The following is a 12,108-nucleotide window of genomic DNA, read 5'->3' as shown; positions in this document are numbered from 1 at the left end:
TATACGAGAAAATCGAACTTGTAATAAAGCTTTCATCCTTAATTTAACTTAGAGAGCCGTGCCTCCGATTCCGGAGGCTGTGGGTTCGAATCCGGTCCGGAGCATGCAGCTCCAACTTTTCAGTTGTGTGCATTTTAAGAAATTAAATATCACGTATCTCAAACGGTGAAGAAAAAACATTGTGAGGAAACCTGCATAACAGAGAATTTTCGTAATTTTTTGTGTGTGTGAAGACTGCCAATCCGCATTGGGCCAGCGTGGTGGATTATTGGCCCAACCCCTCTCATTTTGAGAGGAGACTCGAGCTCAGCAGTAAGCCGAATATGGGTTGATAATGATGATGACGTGTAATTGTCTAAATTCTTAAACACAAATAAATAAATATATTTACACAATACACACATCACTTAGCCCTAAAGTAATCGTATAGCCTGTGTTATGGGTATTAAGATAGCGGTTTTATCATCATACTAATATTACATAATAAAGTTTGTGAGTGTGAACGTTTATTCCTTCTTTGCTCTGCGGCTAATAGAGCGATTTGGAAGGCAATAGATTTGATTCTGGATAAACACATAGGCTTCAACACTTTTCATCTCTGAAGAATCCATGGTTACCGCGGGATTTGTGAAAAACTGAATTCCACGCGGGCAATGTTTCGGGTTTTCGCTACTAAATAATAATACCATTTCACTTTTCGCGTCAAATTTATTCTATCTCCATATTTAGCATAAATTTATTTTAATAAATACAGAAATTCATCAAACTTTTAAACAGACAGACAGAGTTTATTATATTATAGTGTCATGTGTTAGTTGCGGTTTGATTTGAAAAGATAATTTCGTTTACCGTACAATATATTATTTTAAAGGCTGCTATTATTTACCTTCGTGAACTATTCGTGATAGCTTTATTAATACCGAGATCGAAATGATGGATCGCTAGCTTAAATGCCACGAAGCGAGCTTGATTGGTATTTGTACGGCTAAGCCTGATATATAGTCAGGAGTATGCACAAACCAGCCTCGTTGGTCCTGTGGCGAGCCTAGGTGTTATGAGTTCCTCGAGTACGAGTGATATTTAAATTCATTACTAATTTACATTCTTCGTTAGGCAGCGTGAACGCCGTCACGCTGCCTAACGCTAGTCGCGTTAGTGCTTTTGTGCAATAATGTTTTGTGGTGTAATTATTCGTTCGTTATCAACCCATATTCGGCTCACTGTTGAGCTCGAGTCTCCTCTCAGAATGAGAGGGGTTAGGACAATAGTCCACCTCGCTGGCCCAATGCGGAATGGCAGACGTTACACACGCAGAGAATTAAGAAAATACTCTGGTATGCAGGTTTCCAAACGGTCTCGTGTCTCAAACGGTCAAGGAAAAACATAGTGTTTTTCCTTGACCGTTTGAGACACGTGATATTTATTTTCTCAAAATGCACACAACTGAAAAGTTGGAGGTGGACCGGATTCGAACTCAAACCCTCAGGAATCGGAGGCGGAGGTCAAACCCACTGGGCTATCACGGCTCTCAAATATAAAATATAATTAATAATTATTATTGGTCATGAATGTGTGGGCATGGAGAACATGTCAGGCAGGGGAGATAAGTTCAAACGCATTCAAAAGGGATCCCTTAAACCTACACACTAAAACCAAGGTCACAAGTCCTGGATCCTGCTCGAGCTGTTCTCTACTACAAATGGTGGCACAATTACTGTCGCTGCTACCCGTCACGTTATATATGCTGCATCGGATCAAGACTTGTCCTGACCTGACATGTCCTGGGGCTATCAGATACCTACTGAGCTGTCCTTTCATTAGGCCTAGCATGCGACCAAGTGACGAGAAATAGACAAAATATCGTCCAATGGCGGCGGAGTTGTCCCAGACCCATCTCTTTCGTTCCAACGCAATGAAAGGAATAGCAGTATTTCTGGCCACCATTGGTTGAAATTTGTCTATTTCTCTTCACGAGATATCTCGTTGGTCGCATGTTAGGCCCACTTGATTTATTAGATTATTTTGTCCAGTATTACTTCAAGAAATAATTCGTCTAACAATCACTTCCATATCCGAAAAAAAAAAAATATGACATCTACGACATATTTTTATCTTGTTTTACATTTATTTGGCACTTATTTCATAAATGTTTCTTAATGTTTCAACGACAATTATTTTATTTTAAGGGAAAAGTATAAGAAGTCATATACAGTAGGTATGTCACTTTACTGCGTACTTTATTTTAAAGTAAAACAATTTAATTCAATGCGGAGACAACCATAATTTCAAATTGCGACTTACCGACTTTGATTTTGGAGTTCCCTTGTAAAGAAATTGTCTAACAGATATTTTTTTTAATTTTTTTTTATTCTTTACTAGTTAGCCCTTGACTGCAATCTCACCTGATGGTAAGTGATGATGCAATCTAAGATGGAATCGGGCTAACTTGTTAGGAGGAGGATGAAATCCACACCCCTTTCGGTTTCTACACGACGTAGTACCGGAACGCTAAATCGCTTGGCGGTACGTCCTTGTCGGTGTGGTGGTAACTAGCCACGGCCAAAGCCTCCCACCAGCCAAATTATACTAGCGGTAACTCTGTTATACTCAAATCCCGCGGGATAGCCTTGTGTTCATTCAGGGTAAAATCTGTCTTTAAATAAAGTACTTAACATCCAAATTGATTAAAGTCTAACACACATATACACACACTTACATTTAAACTTTACCACAACTTAACCATATAACCATAACCATAACACTTTCAGGATAATAAGTAGCCCATGTATTAATCCAGTATGTAACCTATCTTCATTCCAAATATCAGCCAAATCGGTTCAGTGTTGTAGCGTGAAAAGTAACAAACATACAAACACATACATAAACACACAAACTTTCGCCTTTATAATACTAATGATAAGCTGATTATGTATTGGATAGAAGCAGGCGTTACTTTGCGGAAGTTCATCATGATTATATAATGATTTATTTATTTTGCTATCATCCGCGAAAAGTCGACGAACCCATGCGACAACGTCACACAGGTCCGACAAAATACTCTCTACGTACGTTTCACCCCGAAACCGGAGCATCCTCAGGAGATGTTGACTCTACAACGTGCAATTGCTGATTATGTATGTTAGAACATATAAATAAATACACACAATGTATTGCATGATTTTGGAAGAGACTAACCTCAAGCCCCACACATATACGAGTACTGGAATTTATGGATACCTAGTGAAATGGTAATTATTATATACAGAACCTTGCAAATTAAAATCTACATCACGTTCTACGTAATGTTGAATGCAAGAAGGAGTGCGATTAATGTCGTACGACTGGAAGCTTCTTTCTTGCAACTTGTAAGACTAGGAGACATTAGCTGCAGATATGGCTTAGTTGCCTCTGGGGTTTTTAGAGATAAAAGTATTTTTGACGTTTTCTTTTTAATAGGTTAACCTATTGGTAGTTGACATAATACATAATTGGCTGGTGGGAGACTTTGGTCGTGACTAGTTACCACCCTACCGACAAAGACGTAACGCCAAGCTATTTAGCGTTCCGGTACGACGTCGTGTAGAAACCGAAAGGGGTGTGGATTTCATCCTCTTCTTAACAAGTTAGCCCGATTCCATCATAGATTGCATCATCACTTACCAGGTGAGATTGTTGTAAAGAATAAAAAAAAACATGTACTATATACTTAAATTTACATAGAAATTATATTTAATTCTTTCTTTTATGTGCTTTTTATTTAATGAGACGAATGTACTAACACTTCATGGATTCACCACATCGGCCGGGAATCCTACTACAGCACCTTTGGATGATCTAATATAGAACTTAAAATTAGTGCTAAATGATAACTAATCTGCTTTATGAGTCCACCATATTTGATTCAGAATGACGTCACTTTGCGAAAGTAAAATAAATGCATCAGCTCCGTCGGATGGGTTAAGCTACGGATATAATATGTATAATAATGTTAAATACTGTTAGATGTGTTACTAGGTCATGAACAGTGAGGCGCTCAAAAGAGGAAATTTCCGCATCTCAATGTTAGTTGTAGTCAACAACGAACGTTATTTAATCAAAGAATACCTAAATATCGTCTACAATGTCGAGTTGTGTGTTCAGGAAGTGTAAAAAATGTATAAACATACCTAAATAAATAATGTAATTAAAGACAAAATTGTCCAAGTGTGCGCTCAGTTTTGTAGCCTATTATTCGAATCACTTTTTGCGGTAATTTTGTATAAGCGTAACCGATCTATGGTATAAAATTATCATTGTATAATGCTATATTTAATCCAGTTAGGTAGGTTCAATTTCGAGAAAGAGGTGAACCGTCGAATCCAACTCGGGCCTAACTATGGGCCTCATAAGAAGGCTCAGATGGAACGAGCTATGTTAGGAGTATCTTTGCGTGATCGAATCAGAAATGAGGAGATCCGCAGAAGAACCAAAGTCACCGACATAGCTCAACGAGTTGCGAAGCTGAAGTGGCAATGGGCGGGGCAGATAGTTCGAAGAGCCGATGGACGTTGCGGGGTCGCCATTCCAGCACTTCTTAAAGTGCTGGAATGGCGACCCCGCACTAGTAAGCGCAGTGTTGGCCGACCCCCCACAAGGTGGACTGACGACATCAAGCGAGTCGCAGGGATTCGCTGGATGCAGGTGGCTCAGTATCGTGATGTTTGGAAGTCCTTACAAAAGGCCTATGTCGTGCAGTGGACGTCCATCGGCTGATGATGATGATGATGATGGATGATGATGAATGCTATGTTTTACTATGGATGTCAGAAGCACTTCATCTATGTTTTCTGAGTATGTTCGGCGTTCAGTTTAAAGATTAACTTAGACATACAAACTCAAATAAATACTTGTATGAATTGCTTACGTACGATTGATCAACACATTGTGTCGATTACCTTAATGGTAGAGCCATATATCCCACACAGCGCCAATGTCCAACTCCATGCGTCAATACGCCATTTGTGTTACATTACACAACACCTGGCGACAATGTGACGGCCTACGTGGCGTGGTAAGCGCGGTGGATTTACAAAATGGAGGTCCTAGGTTCGATCCCCAGCTGGGCAGATTGAGATTTTCTTAATTGGTCCAGGTCTGGCTGGTGGGAGGCTTCAGCCGTGGTTAGTTACCACCCTACCGGCAAAGACGTACCACCAAGCGACTTAGAGTTCCGGTACGATGCCGTGTAAAAACTGAAAAGAGTGTGGATTTTCATTCTTCTTATAACAAGTTAGGCCGCTTTCATATTAGACTGCATCATCACTTACCATCAGGTGAGATTGTGGTGAAGGGCTAACTTGTAAAGAATTAAAAAAAAAATGCTTTGTGAATGATAGTTTAGTAGTTTCGCTCAAGATACAGAAAAACACTTCAATGTATACAAGTCAAAATCAAAGATTCCGGTATAGATTATGACAGAAGTGTGATACCGTGAACATTTACTATCAACAAATCAGGGATAACATTATCAGACCATTTATAATGTTAATAGCTGACGCCGCGTGGTTCCCGTTCCTGTAGAAATATGGGGATAATATATAGCCTATAGCCTTTCTCGATAAATGGGCTATCTAACACTGAAAGATTTTTTTAAATCGGACCAGTAGTTCCTGAGATTAGATAGATTTAAATCAATGACTGATTGTTTAGGTATAATATGAGACCTCAGACTCTCAGCATTCAGGTATTTATTTTATCTACCTATGTCATTTTGTGGTGTACAGAAACACTACTTCTATTGTCATGGTAATGCTATTTGTCTTGTTAAATGGCGGACGTTGTCAGAGAGTAATTACCTACAGGAAAGTATTACGAGTAATTTATTAGAAGGGATGATATTTAAGGTAATATGTAATTTATCTTTCGAAAGATGTTTATCGAACGATGTCAACAAACCACGTGGTTGAGTTACGATAAGTCAGCTTAAGTTTCTTATTGTATTCTACCTCAATAAAGAAACTAAAATAATAAAAAAAAAGAATATTTTCTGGATGTGATTTGTGGACAAATGGCCACAATAAACTATACGAATATTGTAAATGCAAGTCTGTCTGTCAGTTATGTGTTCACGAAATTTGGTATACTTAGATATAAATTAGACATAGGAGCAGAACATAGGCTTCTTGTTATCCCCGAAAAATTCATGGTTCCCTTGGGAATTATAAAACCTGAATTTAACGCGAACGATGTCGCGTAGAAACCGAAAGGGGTGTGGATTTACAACCTCCTCCTAACAAGTTAACCCGCTTCCTTTACTTATCCAGGACAGGCTTTCACCACCGAAACGAAGGCAATTACGAGCGAACCACCTACCTGTCCATGCTACAGATCCACCTAACCGCCAGGAGACAGCTTCCTCGCCAGAACCCGTTCACAATGCCTTTACAAACGCTTGAACTAGGACGAGGACTCAATAATAACAAGTTATTGTCTTTTGCACATCAAATCTATACGAAAAATCTGAGAAGTGCCGAATTGCATGCCACCCATCGCCTCTGGTTTTTTTTTTAAATACTGCGTATAACTCGTGCGCATTATCTTGACACCTGGCTTCCAAACACAACCAAACAAACAGTACATCTTTCGAGCTAGGTATCAAGTTACTCCGCATGAGCTGTACGAGCTCTGTTTCTGAGTAGTGAGTCTAGCATACGAGCGGTGAACTTTTTCATAACTACCCTCAAATTGGTGATGCCTACCCAGTTTAAGGAAATATCGAGAAGAAATAATTGGAATAAGGATATTTATAGTCAATTATTATTGTACCCTCACATAAAACCATTCAATAATGCCTTTTCTATAAGAATGATTTCGTTACGTAGCTACACCATAACTTTAGCAATTTGTTGAAGCTGCAGGAAAGGGAGTTATCTTAATAGGGACTCCATTTGCTTTTTTCCTGCACAAAGCGGCAAGTCAAGATTTATGTAATGTTTACACGCGATGCAACATTTATTTGGGTGTAGTGGTATTGGGGTGAGATTCGATATCTTATTTTGTAAAAAACAGTAAACAAAGCAACTAATATTAATGATAGCGATATCATACGGCTATAAAAACAAATACTAAAATAATAATAATAAAATATTGAAGAAAAAAATCATGTCCGTTGTATGGTGTATGGGAGTTGTATTTATAGATCCGGAACCCTTAGTACGCGAATACGACTCGCACTTGACCGGGATAATTTGGCTTGAACTGCAAATTGTCACAATTTATTCACAAATTGAAGTTAATTTTAAATTTATTTCAAATCAAGTAAATTATTTCAACGGTTAATGGCTCGTAAATGACATTCAAAGAAATGGGAAATTTTAATTATATGGCCCTTAACAACTGCTGTTAAATTTGAAGAAAAACCTTTTCTAACAATCAACATCAAACATTTTATAGATTAGTTTCTATGAAATTTTCATTAGGTAATCCTTGTAGTTAAAGACTGAGATCACTATAAAATTCAACTAATTGTATATAGCTTGGTAACTTGATGGCAGATGACGACTGATGCACGTCATTTCCCCGCACGCACGATTTCACACCCGCGCAGTGTTTCCCCCTGTCGCCCGAATATCATGCGAGTGTTATCAACGAACTTGCCGTGTACTTGAGTGAGTGAGTGATCTAAGTTTTTCTTTTTATTCTTTACAAGTTAGCCCTTGATTACAATCTCACCTGATGGTAAGTGACGATGCAATCTAAGATGGAAGCGGGCTAACTTGTTAGGAGGAGAATGAAATCCACACTCCTTTCGGTTTCTATACGACATTGTACCGGATCGCATGGCGGTACGTCTTTGTCGGTAGGGTGGTAACTAGCCACGGCCAAAGCCTCCCACCAGCCAGATCTGGACCAATTAAGAAAACCTCAATCAGTCCAGCTGGGGATCGAACCAAGGACCTCTGTCTTGCAAATCTACCGCGCACACCACTGCGCCACGAAGGCCGTCAAATATTTTCTTTATAAGACTTTTGAAATGGTTTAATAGGCGTTGTTATGTAACGTTTATCAATACCTACTCGTATATTAAATAGCCTGCCCTTCTTTCTCCGGAGTTATTAAGAACCGTCGTTTGTAAACTTTATTTAACTGTCAAAGTTTTCCGATTTAGGCACACTTGGAATTTTTAATTGCCCTCCCGTTGAACAATTAAATTTATACTATGTCCATAGAAAGTAGAATTTCGACGAACTTTGTTATTACATTTTATAGAAATGGATATTAATTTAAATGTTCTAGATTTTTTATTGCCTACCGGGTTTTCTTACAAGAAATATAAATAGCCGACTTAAAAAAATATGGTTCTATATAGGTATTTAACCTGTTAGTACGTATGTATGTTGGTGATTTTCTAAACGAAATGAAAGTAGGTACAGATCCTATTATGTCAGCCGCTGACGATCAAGTAATCTCACATACAAAAGTGATCGTTTGGTGGTCGCAATGTGCATGACATCATGTCGATTGCGACACACACGATCCATTTTATGGGCTGTCATGCCATTCGATGTTACGATAAGGTTTTCGTTATTAATTCCATGATTTTCAGGAAAAATTTTTGAGTATTTAACGAGATAGCGTTACGTTTCATATTTTGATTTTATTCTGGTTAAATTATGTTATATATGGTAAGTATATATGGCATATTATGTATGGTAAGGTAGTTTCTTTAATGCCGTAACAAAATGGTTACAATTTATAGATAATCCTCAAGAGCGTTGGTGGTGTAATGGTCAGCATAGTTGCCTTCCAAGCAGTTGATCCGGGTTCGATTCCCGGCCTACGCACATTTTTTTTGAATTAATTCAGCAACTAATCAGAAAGATGTGCTAATAATATTTACTTTTAGAAAAGTTAGTTGAAAACTTGCGTTTTCCATAATATGGAAATCTTTATGTCTTACTTTTACATTTTGGAAGTCTCTATATAAGGTAAGGAAATACGTTGGTTAGTGATGATGACGGATGATGAAAAAATATTATCGATTAAAAAGGCTAAATTAATTCAACAAAATAATTCTACACGACGTCGTACCGGAACGCTAAATCGTTTGGCGTTACGTCTTTGTCAGTAGGGTAGTAACTAGCCACGGCCAAAGCCTCCCACCAGCCAGACCTGGACCAATTAAGAAAACCTCAATCAGTCCAGCCGGGGATCGAACTCAGGACCTCCGAAGGCCGCCAAAAAGCCTTATAGTTAACGTCAAAAAGCCTTATAGTACGACTAAACTATTAAATTGAGTCTTTCTTGCTTATAAACTTCTTCTAAATAGACCCATTCTGTTTGTAAAGTGTTATTAATTTCCCAGGATGTTTCGTGAAGACAAATGTACCCGAGGGAAAACATAATTCACTTTTCCGTGAACTTTATTTTAAAGGAAATTCAATTCAGTGTGCGGAGACAAGTATCTTCTTAGTTTCTTACTTTACTGACTCCAATTTTCTTTCCCAGTTCACTTGCAGTATTCCGAGTAGTGATTTCGAGTTATGTCGGAAGAAAATGTCATATAATAAAATATTCAATCCGATATTTAAATATAGCTTTTTATTTTTTTTTTTAAATCACATTGTGCTTGTGTATCGTCTATGTATAAACACAAAATGGTATCAGTCACGTACATAAAATAGCTTGATTAATAATACCTATTATGATGATATACTTATCTATATATCAATACAAATACTAATACGTATAATATAAAGAGGTAAAGTTTGTGGTATTGTAGGAGTAATCTCTGGATCTACTGAATCGATTTTGAAAATTCTTTTACCACTAGATAGCACGTTATTTGTGTGTATCAACAAATGGGAACTTTGCGGGTGAATCCGCGGGGCGTTGTCGCTAGTAGAATACTATTCTAGTGGTGTGTTTTTCCGTTAAAAACAATCGTGAAACAACCTTGTTTTACTTTGAATGTGCTAATAAAATATTTTCTTGTATTCAAGTACTGATGAAATATCGTTATAAATTTAAGCACAATAGGTACCTAAGTATTTATATAATGTATGCTTAAAGCCACAAATTAGGCAAGTAGATTCGCACTATGTGTTTTGTGGTCACGGTAGATTATCTTGCTTATGTCTCTTGTTTATTATTATTACAACGTTGCCTTTGTGTGGAAGGTACCTAATGTCGATTACTTGTTACATGTATCAGATCAGATCATAATTGAGAGCTCCTGTATGATGCTGCATGAATAGACAACTATGTAAGACCGGGTCACGATAATTAACTGTTAATCTATAGGTACTAATATTATAAAGCTGAAGAGTTTGTTTAAACGCGCTAATCTCAAAAACTACTGGTCCGATTTGAAAAATTCTTTCAGTGTTAGATAGCCCATTTATTGAGGAAGGCTATAGGCTATATATTATTACCGTATTCTTACGAAAAGAGGAGCTACGCGAGTGAAACCGCGCGGCGTCAGCTAGTGAATAATAAATTCGCATTGGAGCAGCGTACTGGTTCTATCCATATTTCTATATTTTACCTATACCTTTGACTGTTTCTATTCTGCATCATGTATACAAGCCCATGGTCAAAATTAACCTGTAAAATGAACCAACGTGAATAACGCTTTGAAGGCTGTTACTATGTCAGAAAATAACTCTATGCCGTAATTTCTGAGCGGTACAGGTGACTACGTGAGTTAATGGAATATCTCAAATACAAATGAGGAACACAATTGTTTCATAGGTTATTTTTTTCCAAGGGCTTGTAGTCTAGTACCGGAACGCTAAAAAAAGGTAAAAAATAGTAAAAAACTGTAAAAAAAATATATTGTTCATTGTGAAACTTTTGTAGGCAATTTGTTGTAGTTGCGCGAAAGTGAATTATTAGGAGGGCTCGAATTGATACTTTTCCTGTTGGTACTGAGACGATGAAATCGTGATTTATGTTTTGTTTACAACAGATGCAACAATAATAATTTATTGGGATTAGGAATTCGTCGTCGAATGTTTTTTATTAGTTTATTAACGCCTACAATTATTCTAAGTTTCTAGATAAAATTCGGTATATAACAGGCTAACATGGCAGATTAATTTATTATTATGTTTTCGTTTGACGTAATGCTAACTATGAATACACCATCGCAAAGCAAAAAAAGACTAGGTGTAACGTGTAGGTACTGAAGGGAAATTTATAATACAAAGAAGTCGGTAAAATACTCCATTTTCCAAAAAGAAAACGTTCTACCGGAACTATGTGCGGAACTAGGGAAAAATTAAAAAAAAAAACGTAGGACCATTAATGTTGGAATATAAAAAACTGCCAATGTGAACCGCACTCCTCTCAGTCTGTGTGTGTCCTAGCACCTGTCATGAAATAAGAGAAGAAGAAAGACGATAAAAACAGAAAGAGAGATAAGAAATATAACTCATTCTCAGCAGAACCTGCATTCCGAACCGGTGGTAGAATCTTTACAAATAGTCAACTGACGTATCAAAAGTGCTTGTAAACTGAGCCTATTTGAAATAACTGAATTTTGATTTTGATTTAAAACGATGTTCAAAATCAGAACTCAAAGTGAAACAATCAAATTTTTTAAAACAATAATTAATTTTAATTTGGGTTATACATTTTTAAGAGGTCGACGATGATAACTGTATCAGCATCCTCTTTAAAATGTAACTTTACGATAATTATTATTTACGAAGCTCATAACTTTTGTTAAACAAATTCCATTTATTTATCCATATGGATTTCTGGCCCGTCTGACAACATTTAGGGCTTAAAACCATCTCAATTTGGCGCCGGCGAAAGGCGTATGACCGGTTTGGTTTGTGCTTACCCGTAACTCATGTAATCTGTTTCAACCATTTGCATAATTCACTCGAGATGTATCGGCGGTGCATATGGGTGAAATCGATCAATCTTCTTTCGGAATTTACGTGCAAATTAATAATGGTGGGGACAGACCGACGGAGTCGTCTCGTTTGTGATACTCACGAATATACGATATGTCATCAGTGTGGGTTCAATATTTTCATACTGTTACTATCGCGTTAACGTAAACGCGAATTTTTATGAAATTGAAACAGATGTGTAGTAGTGACACTAGATGGCGCTGTT

General features: G+C 37.3%; 1 non-coding gene across 1 annotated transcript; it reads left to right on the top strand.

Annotated features, from left to right (window-relative positions):
- Positions 1-8,750: 8,750 nt before the first annotated feature.
- Trnag-ucc (transfer RNA glycine (anticodon UCC)) lies at positions 8,751-8,822 on the top strand. The gene has a single exon. It is a non-coding gene; the product is annotated as a tRNA-Gly (tRNA).
- Positions 8,823-12,108: the final 3,286 nt, after the last annotated feature.

This window comes from Bicyclus anynana, chromosome 13 (assembly GCF_947172395.1).
Source record: "Bicyclus anynana chromosome 13, ilBicAnyn1.1, whole genome shotgun sequence".
Classification (NCBI taxonomy): domain Eukaryota; kingdom Metazoa; phylum Arthropoda; class Insecta; order Lepidoptera; family Nymphalidae; genus Bicyclus; species Bicyclus anynana.
Note: the sequence above shows the minus strand (reverse complement) of the source record. Positions and strands in the feature narration are given on the sequence as shown.